We start from the raw sequence: 17255 nt of genomic DNA, 5'->3' as shown, positions 1-17255 counted from the left end.
TTAAAGATGTAATATCATAACAATTTTAATGAGTTTTCCAAAATGATTACAGCATCACATTCTAAAGCTTCCTCAAAGCAAGTCCAAGACTGTATAAGACTTATCAGCATTAAAAGAAAAAAAGAAAACAGTAAACTCATCAGTCTTATCAGCAAAATGAGCATAGTAAATATTTATAAAATTTTCATTGGAATTAAAGTAATAATGCATATGAAAGATGTTTTTATAAATAAGATACAAGAACTACTGGTGACGTTAATTAGGAAGAATACTTTTCCACTTAGCACCATTTCATTTCTCAAATAACTGATTTTCATAATATATATTTTTATTTCTCCCAATTTTACTAAACCTTATTTTATTTAAAAGAGAATAAAGAGATCAATAGGTGATGGTCCATACGTGATGTAAATCAATAACCAGACTAGAGTTGCAGACAGATTTATAAGTATATTCTTATAATGTCCTGTGATCCTTTGGATGGTAGAGGTCTACACAGGGTTCTGTAGACCTCAGTGAAGAAACCAAATTCACCAGAAAGACACATTGGGAGACCTGTGAAAAATCAAAAGCCCCCCACTCAAGAAAAGGTAAGAAGAGTATTCTCCTCAGGAGAACTACCATATGTTAGGTAATTGGTACCTTGGGGCCAAGAAACTCCATAATTTTATGTCCTACAAACAATTTTTTTAAGTTACCATTCATAATTGTAAAACAACACGGATTTAATTTGTGTTCCTATTTCAGATATAGTCATGTATGAAAATTATGAATTTCAGAATCATTTATGTTGAGGCACAGAAGAGGGTTCATTTGAGGAGCTTAAAAATGTAGAGTTCGTGCTCCAAGAGCAGAAATTACAAACACAGTCTGAGGCGTTGGTGAGACGTGAGTGTGTGTTTGTGTTTGGGATGCAGGAGAGAAGACAAGCCCCAGAGAGTTTGAAGATACACTTAAAAAGCAGAATAGGTCATTTGGATGATGTTGCATATTGGGAGGTATTGCAGGGCTGAAAGGGAAGTGGGCATGGAGACAATGATGTGACTTCATCTTCCTTGTTGGGCTTTTGGGCTAAAGGTCTTTTGGTACCAGCCTAGGCTGGTGTCTGTTCTAAGTTTAATTATTTTCACAGCACCGCAAGAGGCTGAAGTTGCAGAACCCTGCACAAGCAGAGATGCAAGAGGTCACTGTCCTTTCCACCATCTCAATTTGTGTCTGAGTTTAATTTGTGATCAAGCTGTCCTTGGTCTTTGTTAAAACTTCAAAGAAAATGTAGGTGGTGAGATGCCATAGAAGTTATGTATCCCTAGGAGGAGATACTCAGTCATATGCTAAATTTTAACTAAACATTATATTAAAATGTTAGTAAAAAATCTTTTTTCTTCAATATTAACTCAAAGTTCCCACCAATCTTAAAGTAAAATTAAGTATAGTACAACTGTTCTGAGAGAATAAATAATTTCTTTATCACTAATCAGGAACCATTTTCCCAAATGCCAACTCTTGCCCACTAATCATTCACTCCTACCTTCTGCGGATCCTTGGTTGTGTTCCCAAGCCCTCTCCCTGACCTCAGCGGAACGAGTTGGCTGCAGTGCAGTGCAGGCTGTCCTTGAAGGCCACCTGGGAGCCTCAGATTGTGCCCAGTGCAGCAGCCTGTCAGAAACGGGCTACTGCCAGCGCGGAGCAGGGAACACCTGCGCATCACAGTCAGCACTGGCCACTCTTCCACTCCCAAGGATCTTGTAAGATACAGGTCGAGTCTTTCTCCAATGATACATTAAGTATGGATATTCCTCAGTTCATCTTGTCCCTACTGCACCATCTGTACTGGGTAAGCACTTGGGAAATAGATAAAGGGAATCAGAAATTAGGGGACAAGTAAAGTTTTCTGTAATTCCCATAGTGCCATCATATGTGTAGGATTTCATTGTCTGACCGTACAACAAGAGTATCTTTCTTATTTTAAAGGTGCCAAAAATACTCATTACAGACACACCATACATGCACATACCACAGTCAATTTATCTTGTACCATATCTGGTATAATTGAATTAAAATGCAAGAACAAATCCCACAAACATTTGGGGAGTTTTCCATTTTGACTTGGCACTTTGCTGAATGCTGAGGCTCCAGACACAGTCCTGCCTTCAACTAGCTCACAGCCTCAGTGGAAAGATAAAACACAGTTTCTTATACTTAATAAAATGTAGAACAGACACAGAAACACTAATATCTATACAATTACTTTCTCACATTATACTTTTAAAAGATCTATCAAGTACGGCCTTATATCTGTAAACAAACATAGAGTTCATAAACAGAAGACACTTCTGTTTTTCTAAACCTGTTCCAAAACTTGTCTTCCTTGTTTTCCTTGATGAACTTCATCGCCTCTTTCTGTTTGGTTTAATATAAAATCAGTACTTCAGTTTTAAAAACATCTGGAAAATATTAATTTCTTGCACAGTAATATAAGGTTTTCCTCTGTGCCCTGACTTGGAACTCACATAGGAAAAGATCATGTTTTTGTGAATTTCTGTATTCAAAGCACAGTGATATCTCAGTAAATGGCAGCTGACCAGGTATGCTGCTAGGCACCCTCCCAATTTACCAACTACAACAACAACCACCTAGTGGCTCCTCCTTTATATGTAAGAATGAGTATTTTTAAATCTTACATCTTTATCAGCATAGTTAAAAGGAAGAGTCCTAATTGGCAATCTGTTTATGGGACTCCACACATTGTGGGTATACCTGTTCCAAAAATGTGCAAGCTTGGCACCATTTTTTGGTTGTTATTACTTGGGTGTTACAAATAAATCACAGTGTTCAAAACAAAACCACCTTAGAGTTCAGAATTTTCTTATTATCAGAGCAGAAGTTTTTGTAAAGTATCATGCTATTTTTTTCCTTTCTTTGTGACTCAAAGTTCAATTGTATTTTAAAAATCTGACTGGTTAACCTTGAGGTATTAATGAGATCATTACATCAAATGACAGTATTTTATTTTAATATATATACTTCCACCCAAAGCAGTTATTCCACTTTATTACCGATATAAGGAATAAGAGTTTGTTTTTTCCAAAAAGAAATAAAAACTGGCTTTATACAGTTTATAAATAACTAGAAAAGCATAATATAAAAAAACCAATTGGCATTCACAATGTAGTAATTCTGATTTTAAAAATTAATATTGAGTGCATTAAGATACTGAAGCATTTGAAAAATGGGAGTGAAAAGACCAAAGACCTAGATTCCAAACTTTATTCTACCACCTGACGGTGCTATCAGCTGAGTAAGTCACTTAAATCTTTTCTCCTCTTTCATAAAATGAGGCTGATAGTACCCCTAAACAGGATTTGAATCATTTAAAAATTTACTGACTACTTACTATTAATTATTAACCCTCCTAAGCACTTTAGATGTACTAACTCAAGCCTCGCAATTATCCCAGTAGTAGGTATTATTATTACCTCCATTTTATTGATGAGGAACTTCAGGCCTTGACAAGCTAAGTGGCCCATCTCAGGGCACTGCGGGCTCTCTGCATAGCTCCCAGGATTACAAGGGCATTGCCTTAGACCCTGTTTACAGCGCAAAGTAAGGAGCTGAAATCAGCTTAACTGGCTTCTCAATCATCAATAAAATGACCTTGGACAAATGATAGCTTACTTTTTCCTACAGGAAAGTGGTTTCAAAATGCATAGTCCCCCTCTTCTTGCTCATGAAAGCCACAGAGTAAATGTATAATACTAGGTGCTCTAAAAGGTAAGATGTCATTTCCATCATTATTTTAAGAAATGCTCAGGTAGTGGTGAAGAGCCAGAATCTAAGGAACATATATCAAATTCATACATAAAACAATTTATCTTTCGTACTCTCCCTCATATCTATATGCCTATGAATAGAAAATAATTAAAACATATAATAGGGAAATGGAAATTCTAAGAGTAATAATTCCGAGATTAATGAGGTAAATCACTTAGTATATGTTATTTGCAAAAATATAGGAAACCCAAAACTAATTTTCTCCCCCTAAATATTCTCCTTTCCCCCTTTGGTTTTATTAGCTACTAGCACATCTCCTGAAAGATCTCCGTGTGATTGCATATTCGACTCTTATCCAGAAAAAAGGATTTGTCTGCAGCCTCTAAGATCCTTGTGGGTACACCCAGAAAATAATGTAACACAGGGTAAACACCAGCCAGTATCTGCTGTAGGCTAAGAGTTCACATCGTATTTGCAGTGTTGAGTTTGATGACTCCTTCAGACCTTCCGGACTCTAAATTCTGCATTCATTTCTTTCCTTCAACTCTAAACACTAGATATTTGCATTTTGGAGCAAGCTTCAGGCCTCTTCTAAAGAGCTTTACTTTCTTGCCCCTGTATCCCAATACATACAAAGAGCCTAATTATTTATCTGAGTCCATTGAGAGGCATGGATTCATGAGAACTGTTTCAGCTTCAGTGTAAGCAACAAAAAATGACAGCCCTGGGTCAATTGTGATATGAGAGACAGTGGCTTGGGACAAGAGATGTTAAATCAAAACCAGGGCTGTCAAGACATCATCCTTAAAGAATAAGAGAAGAACAGAAGAAACAGTAGTTTCTTTACTGTACATATCCTGATATTTTGAGTTTTGGAATTTCTGGATGAATCCAGAAACACATTGGTGATATCCCTGTGCTGATCCTTATTCTAATGTCTTTATTTCCTATCTATTCTGGTTTTCCCTTTAAGAAGGATGTACTTAATTCCCAAAAATAAGGTTATATATGCACAGTGACACTTCCAAATATGAGCAGGAGAATTTAGGCTATTTTTCTCAGCACTGGAATTAAAGGAAGAAAATCAGGACCACTAGGCAGAAACGTGGCCTCTCCCCTAAATTAAGAAATATGAAAATATGTGAGGCACTGCAAAATAATCTTAGGCACTGGCTTTACCCAAAGAGGATATAATCTATGCAGTGATACAGAACACTATCAAACGATTTGAGAAACTTAATATCTTCAGTGGTATATTTTGCCATCCATAACCTTTGGTCAAAAATTCTAGGTAATTGTTTATAAGTAATTTTTTTTTAATCTGTATTACAAAGAATATTGAAATAGATGTGTCTATAATGTCAATAGCTGTTTCTTGATATGTTCTCTCTTTAAAAAATATTCTGATTAAGATAGCTTTAAGTTAATCCCCTTTCACTGATGTTGGCAAAGGATTTTTAGCAAGTAATTCTATTTAAATGACAACACAGAATTAATTCTTTTCATTGCTTAAGGCAAAAGAAAAATGAGGGAAAAAAACAAAGAATATAACCTGGGGTTGAGATAGTTACAATGAATTCTTTCTAAATTGAAAAAATAGAATGAGTTATTTTTATTATAAGTAAATCCTTCCTGTATGTTCATTTTGCTTCCTTTCCCAAGAGTAAAAGTCTGTTTTATAAGCCAGGTATAAAATACTAGTTGTGTACTTGAGTGAAAATTTATGATCATTTCCAGAATACATAAAACTAAGATTATTGCATCAATCAAAATGAAAGGTAATAGAAGAACAACATGAAGAAATTTTTCTCTTAGTCTTAATTCTGGAGAAAATCTTAAATTGTGCCTATCTCTCTGAGTTTGACAAAAATCTAGCTTATAAGATGTTGCCAACAGGCTAATTATTGAAACTTTACATGATGTTTTTTCAAGTCTAAGATTTTTTTAGGAAAGAATTTTAAGAAGATAATCAATGAGGGGGGTGGGGGGGGGGAGTTCTCATGGTCCAAGGTGGAGATTATCAACATGTCAAGCAAGCAACAGGCTAGAGGAGAAATGGAGAAGAGGCAAAGGGCGTATATGCATTATCTTTTAGGAAGTTTCATCACAATGTTTATGCTTAAGTACCATTGGCCAGACTTAGAAAGCCATATAAGAACAAGGTAAACTGTGAAATGCAGTTAATGTTGCACTGTGTTTAGACAAAAACAGGGTTTTGGAACCATGAAAGAAGCAACAGACATTAAGAGGCAACCAGCAGGTTCTGACACACTGCGCTCCTTCGGTTGTCTATAGATTAAATCCTCCCATAGGTGGAAAAAAACTCCGCCCCTCCACAAGGCATCCACTGTTAAAGTCCCAACTAGTTGTAGCATCCAGCTTCGAAGTCAAGGATGTCTGGGTGGTATGATGCATCAACCCTGAATACGATAGATAACTCATGGGATGACAATCTACAAAGTAAAATACAAATTATTTTCCCCCAGTGGTGAAGTAGAAATAGATTATCCCATTAGGAAAATGGGAAAATTAGTAGTACAAAGCCAACACTGGTCCTTTGTAATTATCAAAACTTGCTGGTCAAAAATTATGAAGACCCGATTCTCTAGAACCAGAGTAAGCTCCTTCAGTAGATAATCTGGCAACCCTGGTTTTGCTGTCTGGGGGTAACTTCTTTGTCTATTATTTTGGCACCCCCTTCTCCCTTTGAGGAGCTACTCTCCGCTGTATTGTACCCCATGTTCACATGTGAAGTAAGCACTGAGATTTGCCCTTTGAGGTGGCTATAAAGATGTTATAACCTACTTCCTGCTGGAACAGTTCAGTGAGCCTGAGAATTATGTAACAGATGCAACAATTGCAGGTTTTTGCAGTCCACCCTTGTTGGTTGAGATGGAGATAGGCAATGGTCAGTATCTATAACTCATTCAAGAGCATTCACTTCCAGCCAGAACCAAGTGCAAATAACTAGAACACAAAACTTTATGTGGGCATAGATTTTAAGCCTAATGAATCTGGCTTTTGATTATATTAGGCTCCAGTGCTGCCCAATCCCTCTCTCTTCCATTGACAGACCATGAAGTTGCTACCTTGGGGACATCTGAAAGAGTAGGCATATTAGCCTTCTCAGGCTGCCATAACAAAATACCTCAGACTGGCTGTCTTCAACAACAGGTATTTATTGCCACACACTTCTGGAGACTGGAAGTCCAAGATCAAGGTACCAGCAAGGTTTATTGCTGGTGGGGCCTCTGTATCATTGGCTTACAGACAGTCACTTTATCATAGGTCCCTACAAGGTCTGTCCTCTGTGTCCTTGTGGAGATAGAGCTCTGGTGTCTCTGCTTTCCTTATAAGAATATCAGTCCTATGGGACTAGGACCTCATCCTGTTGACTCCGTTTAACATCAACTATATCATGAAAGACCCTGTCTCTAAACATAATCACACTGGGGATAGGGCCCCAACATATAAATTTGGAAAAAACAAAATTTAGTCCATAATATTTAGTAGGCTTGGGAAAAAGACAGGACCTTTGAACTGATTTTTGCCACCCACTTTGCTGTCACAGTTGGCTTGGAAATTGCTTGGAACTGCCAGCTAGGATTGCTGCCTTGCTTGGAGTTATAGAAGCTATTGGTTACTTTAATCCTACAAGGCCTTAAATTACCAAACTCTCAGTTTGCATTATATCCAGAGGTAGAGATCATTGAATAACAGCAGAATTGAATAGCAGAATAATATTTTCACTATGTCTGATTGCACCCAGGCCTGCTCTAAGTGAACATTTTACTTCTAAGGCCTGTTAAAAGCAACCAAAAGAAGAAATGGGTGTTTTCCATTTTTAATTTTTTTATTGTTACCATTTACCTTAAGGCCTTGAGGATAAGCAGGCAAATAAATGCCTTCGCAGAGACCTTTGGGGGTGGCGTTTGCAAATGTTCACAATGACATAATAGGAGTCACCAGTTTTCCAATCTGCAATGAGTTTTTCTTAGGTGGCAACTCACCCTAATTGAACACCACATGTTAATTACAGCATCCCATTTGTCTTTTTTAATTATATTTTATTGACTATGGTATTACAGTTGTCCAAATTTTCCCCCTCTGCCCCCCTCCAACCACCCAGCAACCCCCAACTCCCTCAGGTAATCCCCACACCATGGTTCATGCCCATGGGTCATTGTATAGGTTCTTTGGCTACTCCATTTCCTTTATTGTACTTTAAATCCCCATGGCTATTCTGTAATTACCTGTCTGTACTTCTTCATACATTCACCTCTTCACCCGTTCCCCCACAGCCCCTCCCATCTGACAATAACCAAAGTACTCTCCATATCATTGATTCTGCCTCTATACTTCTTGTTTGCTTAGTTTGTTTTTTAGATTCAATTGTTGAATAATATGTATTTTTGCCTTTTATTGGTCTTAGTTTTGATCTTCTTTTTCCTAAATAAGTCCTTTTAACATTTCATATAATAATGGCTTGGTGATGATCAACTCCTTTAGAATTTTCTTTTCTGGGAAGTTCTTTATCTGACCTTCAAACCTAAATTATATCTTTACTGAGTAGAGCAAACTTGGCTGTCGGTCCCTGCTTTTCATGACTGTAAATATTTTTTGCCAATCCCTTCTAGCCTGCAAAGTTTCTTTTGAGAAATCAACTGACAGTCTTATGGGAACTCCCTTGCAGGTAACTAACTGCTTTTCTCTTGTTGCTTTTAAGATTCTCTCTTTATCTTTAACCTTTGGCATTTTAATTATGATGTGTCTAGGAGTGGGCCTCTTTGCATTCATCTTGTTTGGGACTCTCTGTACTTCCTGGACTTCATGTCTATTTCCTTCCAAATTAAGGAAGCTCTCTTTCATTATTATTTCAAATAGATTTCCAATTTTTTGTTCTTTCTCTTCTCCTTCTGGCACCCCATGATGTGAATGTTGAAATACTTGAAGTTGTCCCAGAGGTTGCTTACACTATCTTTGTTTTTTTCTTTTTTGGATTCTTTTTTCTTCTTGTTGTTCTGCTTGGTTGTTTTCTTCTTCCTTAGGTTCCAAATCATTGATTTGATTCTCAGTCCCGTCCATTCTACTATTGGTTTCCCTGTAAATTGTTCTTTATTTTAATTAGTGTATCCTTCATTGCTGACTGGATCTTTTTTATGCTGCTAAGGTCCTCACTAAGTTCCTTGAGCACCCCTTTAATCAGTGTTTTGAACTCTGCATCTGATAGATTGCTTATCTCCCTTTCATTTAGCACTTTTTCTGGAGTTTTGAGCTGTTCTTTCATTTGGGTCATGTGTCTTTGTCTCCTCATTTTGGCAGCCTCCCAGTGTTTGTTTCTATGTATTAGGTAGAGCTGCTATGACTCCCTGTGTTGGTAGTGTGGTCTAATGTAGTCAGTGTCCTGTAGGGTCCAGTGGCACAACCTCCTCTATTGCCCAAGCAGAATATTCAAGGTGTGCCCTTCATGTGGGCTGAATATATCTTCCTCTTGCAGTTGAGCCTTGGTTTCTATTAGCATATCAACGTGAGGGATATGATTACCCATGCCAGTCAGCTGCAAGACTAGCTATGACCACTGACCACCAACTTCCACTCTCCGAGAAGGATCAGCTATGTGGGGGAAGGGTAGTGATGCTTCAACATGGTCTGTAGCTGTTCACTGGGTGCACAGGCTCTGAGGTTTCCCAGGTGGTACAGGCCAAGGTCAGCCTTCACCTGTGTTTTGTCTGAGGCCACCCTACCTGAGGTATAAAACCAATTTGAGATGGCTGGTACTTGTGCTGGGCTTGGAGATTCTCAGGTAAAGCCAAGCTGTGAATCTAGGCTGATTGCTGCTAGTGCTGGGCCTGGGGCTTAGCAAGAGGTGCGTGGGCTGAAGACTCGCTGAGGCTGGCTGTTGCTTGTTTGAGAGGATTTCAGTAGTTGCGAAGCATGAGCCAAGACTAGCCATTCATATGGAAAAGGAGCTTGGGTGGGCCTACATGTTGGGTGGGAAGGGAAGTTGGGTATGATGGAGTCTCTGGGGATCTACAGGGTTGGGCAAACAGTGTTAGCCAGGGTAATGGAATCTCAGATATGGCACCAGTCTGCTGGCTCTGTAGCTTGTTGGGAGAGGGTTCAGAAAAGGGACAATGGCCTCTGCATGCCTTTTTGACTGGGAGAAATCTCGTGCCTTGATGCCAGACACTTCAGTTTCTCCCTCTATGCCACTAGTGCCTTTCAAGCTGCTACCCCAGTGCTGGAGCTCAGAAGGAGTGAATCTGTATAAGTCTGTGTGTGGGTTCTTTAGGAGGAACTGCTTGGGACTCCAGAAGTTTCTTCCACTGACAATCCCTGCAGGTTTTTGCAGCCAGAAGTTATGGGGACTTACCTTCCTGCCATTGGAACCCTAGGATGGCAGGCCTAGTGTGCACCTGGGACTTCTTGCTCCCAAGATATCCCTCCCAAACTGTTATCCACCCCACATGGATGTGGGATCAGCCCAATCCTTGTCTCCATCCCTCCTACCAGTCTGGATAGATGTGGTTTCTTTAATTCCATAGTTCTCAGGCTTCTATTCAGTTTGATTCCTGACAGTTCTGAGTAATGGTTGTTCTATATTTTAGTTGTAATTTTGACATGGTTGTGCAAGGAGGCAAGCCATGTTTACCTGTGCCACCCTCTTAACCTGAAGTACCAGTATCCCATTTCTTACAAGAAAATTTGAATTAGTTAAGATTAGGTTAAGTTACAAGTGACAGAAAACCACAAATTATATTACAGAGCATTAAACAAGGCAACAGCTTATTTCTCTCTCATTTGAACTCCTGGTGAATAGTCCATGACTGGCTGGGTATTCCACAGGGCCTGGGTCCCATACTCTTTTTATTTGTTCTCATGACTCGGTGCTCTAGATTTGGTTTTTTGACATCTGCAGTACATTGCCACCTCCATATCACAATGACCAGATAGTAGATATCTATACATTCCAGGCTGCCTAGTGGCTACGGTTGTAACACTGGTTATGTCAATGAGATGCATTTGTGAGTGATCTGGAAGGTGAAAAGAGGCAGAGATTATCTTAAAACAGTAGACACAATGGTGAGTCTCAATCAATTTCCAAGAGACGTGAGTGTTTGCAGAAGCCATATTTTAACACAGCCAAGATGATAAAATCTGTCTTCTGCCTCACAGGTACAATGATGTGAACTTAAAACCAATTGTGCTATAGTGGTTCTCTGACTTCCACTTCGACAGCTTTTCTGATTATTTTGTAAGCACTTAATTCACAGTATTCGGTCCTTTTCTACATTGGGTACCTACAGTGATTTCTATTCACTGGCCTGAATCCTGGTTAATATACTTACTGTGTTGTGCTTATCCACATGTTCAAAGCTGAGCTGACTCACCACTCTCACATGTATATTTCCATCTGAAGAAAGGAGGGAAACATAGTAGAGGGCAAGCAGTTCCTCTTGAGGACTTGACCTCAAAGTAGCATATCACTTCCTCTAACATTCCATCCAACAGGGTCACGTGGTCACTCTGAGTTACAAAGCAGGCCAGAGGAGTAGATACCTTCAATGCAAATATATGATCAGCTAAAATTCAGGGAATTTAATTGATGAAATGAAGAAGAGGAGAACTGAGTATTTGGAGGCAACTAGCAGTCTCTACCTCAGACCCCCTCAGTGCCTCTCGCAATTTCAGCAACAAAGCGATCATGGTTCCATTTAGGAAAAGGAAGGTATTGACTGAAAAAAGAGTGAAAAGGGTTAGAACCGAAACCAGACAATGCTTTGACAAATAAGTGTCACATTTCAGTAGTAGCCAACCACAGGCTAGACACAGGAAAAGGTCATCTTGTCATAAATTTAATTCTATCAGTAAAACGTACATAACTTATTGAATTCCTCTCCTTTCATTCTGGTCCTTTGAGATGTACCACAGCCTCCCCCCAACACCACCCCCTCACACACACACAGGCGGCATTAAGTAAAGCAGCTCGTTTTGGTTTTCTGCTTTGTGTTAGGCCAATTTCCTCTATGTCCCCGGAGCAATCACCAAGGTCTGTTGTTTGGGGAAGAAAATTCAGTACCATATATATTCAGTTATCTTATTTTCTTAAGAGATTTTTATTATGACCCTTAGTCATAACCTTTATTATTTCTTTTTTTTGTGGCCTTTCTTTTCAAATTACTCTATTTGAAAAAGTCAGGCCCCAATTAGGAGACATTTTCTTTACTTCAGAGAAGGTGGTGGCATTTTCAAAGCTCTAAGCTCAGAGCCTTAAAGAGTTTGGACAGAAAGCAGCACTTGAATCCTATAATTATCCTGTGTTTTGGAGCACAGATTCTGACAGGTGTACAAGCAGGACCAAGTAATGAGAGAGCTGGCAAAACAGTTGAATTGTCACTTAATTCACTGGTCAAAAGTTAATCATTGATAGTAATAACAATGGTCTTCGGGAGAACTGGAGCTTCGATTCTGGCTTCAAGTCGTTTTTCCAATCAGAGTTTTAAGCACGTATAAATATACTAGATGCACTGTTTTATCCAATCTTTTGGCTTTCAGTTCACTCAGAAAATGACTCATATAGTACTGCCACAAATTTTATCACAGAATAGATGATATGTAAAACCTTAAAGACCATCTTGTTCAGTACCCTCACTCAAGAAGGGATTTTCCTCTAGCGACCCTTGTCCCACATATCTTGTCAAACCGCCGACAAATGGTGCCTCAGCTCTCCACCTGTAAAACTGAAAAAAGGGAACCTGCTTTCTTCCCCCTCCATTTTCCCTAAAAACACAAACTATCAAAGGTTAACATATCTGGATTTCCATCTGATAGCAACAAAAAACAAAAAATAAAGCTTAAAGTTAAACTTTTATTTTATCATGCAGCATAAGTTAAGGTGATTAGATAACTCTCTGCACTGTTTTCTCATGATAATAATTAGTGAATTCTCTAGATTTCTTCTTCCCCCTATACATTTTGGCTACTTAGCAAAATCTCAGAAAAATGTCCATATTCAAGTAAATAATTTCTTCTATTTCCTATCACATGCAACTCTGTCACCCATATTCTAATTATTTTTACATTGTTATTTTCTCTTGAGATACATAAAGAAAAAGAAATCTGTGATCTATCCAAATGTTCAAGTATTAGAATCATCTGGCATATCAGAAGTACAAGATGAATTTTACTTAGGCATAAAATTCACCTATTTTAAGACTGAGAGATTCTTCAAATATGAGTGTCCCAATTTCATTAGCTTTTAATTTAACCTTTTCCAACTAGTTGTTCAAACCCATGGGAAATTGTTAGCTATTGCTACGTGATGCTGGGTAACAACCAATCTCAGAAGCACAGTGGCAGGAGACAATAAACATGAATTCATCGCTCCTGAATTTGCAGGTCAGCTAGGGGAGCTCTGCTTTAGGAGGCTGCTTCTTCTTAGACCAGCAGCTCACCAAGCATGCTCTTCCCCTGGTGGCCATACAAGCTCAGGAGAGCAAATGAGCACATCAAGCTCCTCTGCTAACACACGGCATAAGGTGCCCTAGATATAAACCAAGTCTTCCTCAGATGCCTCAGATATATCGTGCATTATACCCCTCACTGCAAATTAGTTATGTTAGCAGTATGAAAACCTTTTATTCCAAAACAAGAATGCATCCATTGACATTTTCCCCTGAACCAGTAAGGTCATGATCTTATACATAGGGAATGAATGAACTCGCAATAACCCAGTATCAATAGCATTTTGTCATTATTAATACATTTATCCAAAAAATGGGGGGGCAAAGCATTTTACTACCAGCCTTGTTAACCCAGAAAAATTGCTTTTTGAGGAAGTATAACTTTTTCTCCATCTAAGAGAAGCAGAAATCAAAATCTAAAAAGATGCGGTTTTGTTAAAATTTTTAAAAAAGGTTTCACAAAGGATATATCTTCCTAGATCATAAATGCACCACCTCAATACATAAGTATCACTAGACCTCAGCACCTTTGCAGTCCGCGTGTAACAAGACTACAAATGCTATAACACAGTTAGTGTTACCCAAATGAAAACTTCAGTTCCCAAACCAAGCAAAGCTTCTATTCAGTCAACACTTACATAGCTTCTCTTCATTTCTAAAGGTTGAATACAAAGAATTCTCTTACTTCCAAGGAAACAAATTTAGCAAAACTTTTCCATGAAAAAAAATTTAGTTATATTCCAAAAGACAAAGAACAGGTATTCACTGCAAATACCAGACCTATGTGCATCAACTTTGAGTATCTGAAAGACAGAAAGAGACCACAAAGAATGTTTTGTTAACAGAATGTATCTCTTTGTTTAACAGTCTTTGCCCACTTTGCTACACAGTGCGTAGACTGGTTGGATGACAGTTCTTTCTCAAAGCCATCTGCTCCTCTGAATCAATCCTGTGGGAAATCATTTACACTAAATTTGTCACATCACAACTTATTCCAGGTCAACAGAATGATAGTGGTAGAATTGCGATTCTTTTGTTTGTTCTATCTAACACAGAGATTAGTTTGGTCCAGGAAATATGTTTTGAAAGTTTGGGGACCACAATAGGGTGATTGGCATCGCAGCATGTGGCCCAGCAAATCTGACCAAGACTCCCTCCATCATTTCCACCAACAGATGCCTCTCTTAACAATGAAACCCTTTCCTGTTGCCTAGAGCTTTAATTGTCTAGGCACGCACTATGAGTATGCTGTAGGTGAACTCACTTGTTTATTCAATCTGGAATAGATGAGTAAATAAAGAACAGAGAGAGAAAGTGTTTTGTTATGAACAAAATACTATATAAACAATATTCATGAGAATTCTTTTGGGTACAAGATACTGAAGCTCAATGCAAAATATTTTAAGCAAAGAGGGTTTATTAGAGAGGCACTAGAGTGCTTCACAGACAACCAAATCAAGAAAAGAGCAAAGTTGAAGTTGGACCCCAGAGACTGTTAGAACCAGGGACTTGAGTATTTCTAGGATGCGTTGTGCAACTCTGCCTCAACCATGGCCTCAGACTGTATTCTTGCAGTACACCAGCTTTCTCTACACAATGGGAAAATGGCCACTAACAGCTCTTGAACCTTATGTACAGTATTTCATTACTTTTAATATATGTTTTCACCTGTTAACGTTTCCAAATCTCTGATGTATTATCATCACTAGCAGTAGTGGTGATGTAGGTAGGAACTGGCCTACTCATGTTCATCATTGCCAGGCAGTAATTCTAACATAATGATTAATGACTGATCATATATATCAAAAATATGCATAATGAGAGTCCACAGCAGCTTAAAAGAGAATGCTACAAACAGTCTCAGAGGACTCTCAAGAAATGCTGAATCACCATTGCTGGCGATGACACAGGATGGTGTTGCATGGAAGACAAAACAGCTACCAACTGCTCGTCAGAAACCGGTTCCAAATGTCAGATTCTTGAGTGGAAAGAATTATTAGGAATACCTTAACCAATTTATTTCACTTACATTTTTATTTTTATATAGGCACAAATAGTAAATACGATATGTGATTTTAAAATATATAAGTAAGAATAAAATCTTTCTTTCAATGAGTAAAAAAACAACAGGCATTACAGTTTAACAGCATTTTTTCTTAGCAGTAAATAAAATATTGGTGCATCCTACAAACAAAGGCATCTTAGATTCAATGAAATGTAAATTACAACTTTAGCCTTTGGTCAAGCATATGTCTACCTTCTACAGGAAGTCAGCTTATTTCAGATGCCTAAGCCTGGACTGGTCACCTGTCCCAGGAAACAAGGTAGACCAAGGAAACTCTGAACATGACACCTTGTATGACGCTGCCGCAAAAGGGAGGTGCAGAGAGGCAGGGGCACTAGGCACGCAGTCCTGGGGAGGCCATGATCTTTTCTTTTGTGATTTAACTTTTGATACTGGCTAAAAAGACACCACAACAAGAAAGTGCAAAGCCTGATTCAAAGTTTTAGCCTTTTTAATAAGCTGCTATATAATCTGACTAATCGATGCAACCATTTGATCATCTAAACATACAAGGGTGAACTCCAAAATCACCTCCTCTGCCATGCCAAACTCAGTCTTTCTCCTCCTCTAGATTTGGTTTATAGAGTGAAGCTATGTCCTACAGTTTACACACACACACACACACACACACACACACACACACTTACATTGTTTTCTCTGTTGAATTGAATGCTGGATTATTATTATATAATAAACTGGCACATTTTGGATTCAAACACAGTTTGAATAAAAACAGCATTCAAACTGTAAAGAGTATGTTATTCATTCAGTGAAGTGTTTCTAAATGTAGACGAGTACTACATTTTAATACTTGAGCTCTGTTTTGAGTCAATTTTAGTTTCAGAAAACAATTAATTTGATTCATCCAAATAAGCAATACACTTTGCTGGTTCTTTTTATTTATTCATCTATTGTTTCAAATTCTTCTGCCAATAACATAAGACATAGTTGAATAAATGTAATTTTTACACTTTAAATATGGTTATGCATATATAATTGTGCAATGTATTTATATGTAATATATGGATGTCATAAATTTATCAAGTGATTTCCTAAAGTGCATTATCTTTTTGGAGACATCTTTATAAGGACATATGATTAAAGATCAAAAAGAACCCATTCAGAAAATTTATTCTGTAAAATCATGACTTATTTGTTTTTACATGTTCTCACTCATGTTAATTATACCCCATTTCTTCTGTATCACACAAAAGTCTGGAATCACTACTGGCACCTAGTCACCCTTTTATTTCCTTAAGTATACATTCCTCATAAAAGATGATATAGTGGCCCATAATTAACTTTTTTCACAATTTTATTTTTATGAGTACTTATGAGTACCTTTTTAACAGTCTAATTAAAAATTCAAAACCCACAGTGAGTCAAGAGACCTAAAATCTAGAGCTAGTTCTACCCGTGACATTAACCAAATCAATTGACCTCTTTGGAATAGTTTTAAAATAAAGATGTTAAACATTCCCTCAAGCTTGAAGACTACTATTATCAAGATTTATGTTCATAAAATCCTAATCATCCTTAGAGATACTCTGTAATGGAAACTACATAATAGCTGGTAAAAATTGTTGTGAAACTTTTTCTATGTCATTCTTCCACACACTCTGGAGACTCCTACCTCTCTGAAAAATCAGAAAAGAAACAATTATTTTGAAAATGCAGAAGTAGATATGAAGCAAGAAGGGTCATCACAGAAATAATTCGTTCAGAAACCATCTTTTTTAAAGGGCTTATTAAGAGTGACTAGGTATCACTAATTTCCCATATTGGCATTTCACCCTAAACAAAACACCAATATATTATTTTTAAAATTGAGTATCTTTCCAAAAATGTATAAACACAAGCAAAAACATCATAATTACATTCATAGATTCACTGATAAACCAGTTATTGTTTACTCTATTACCAGTTACTTTGCCAAACAAATGACCTGTTCTCAT

The sequence above is a fragment of the Pteronotus mesoamericanus genome, unplaced genomic scaffold (genome assembly GCF_021234165.1).
Source record: "Pteronotus mesoamericanus isolate MK-2021 breed Mesoamerican mustached bat unplaced genomic scaffold, CSHL_Meso_final scaffold_85, whole genome shotgun sequence".
In the NCBI taxonomy this organism is placed as follows: Eukaryota; Metazoa; Chordata; class Mammalia; order Chiroptera; family Mormoopidae; genus Pteronotus; species Pteronotus mesoamericanus.
This window is presented reverse-complemented; position numbering follows the sequence as displayed.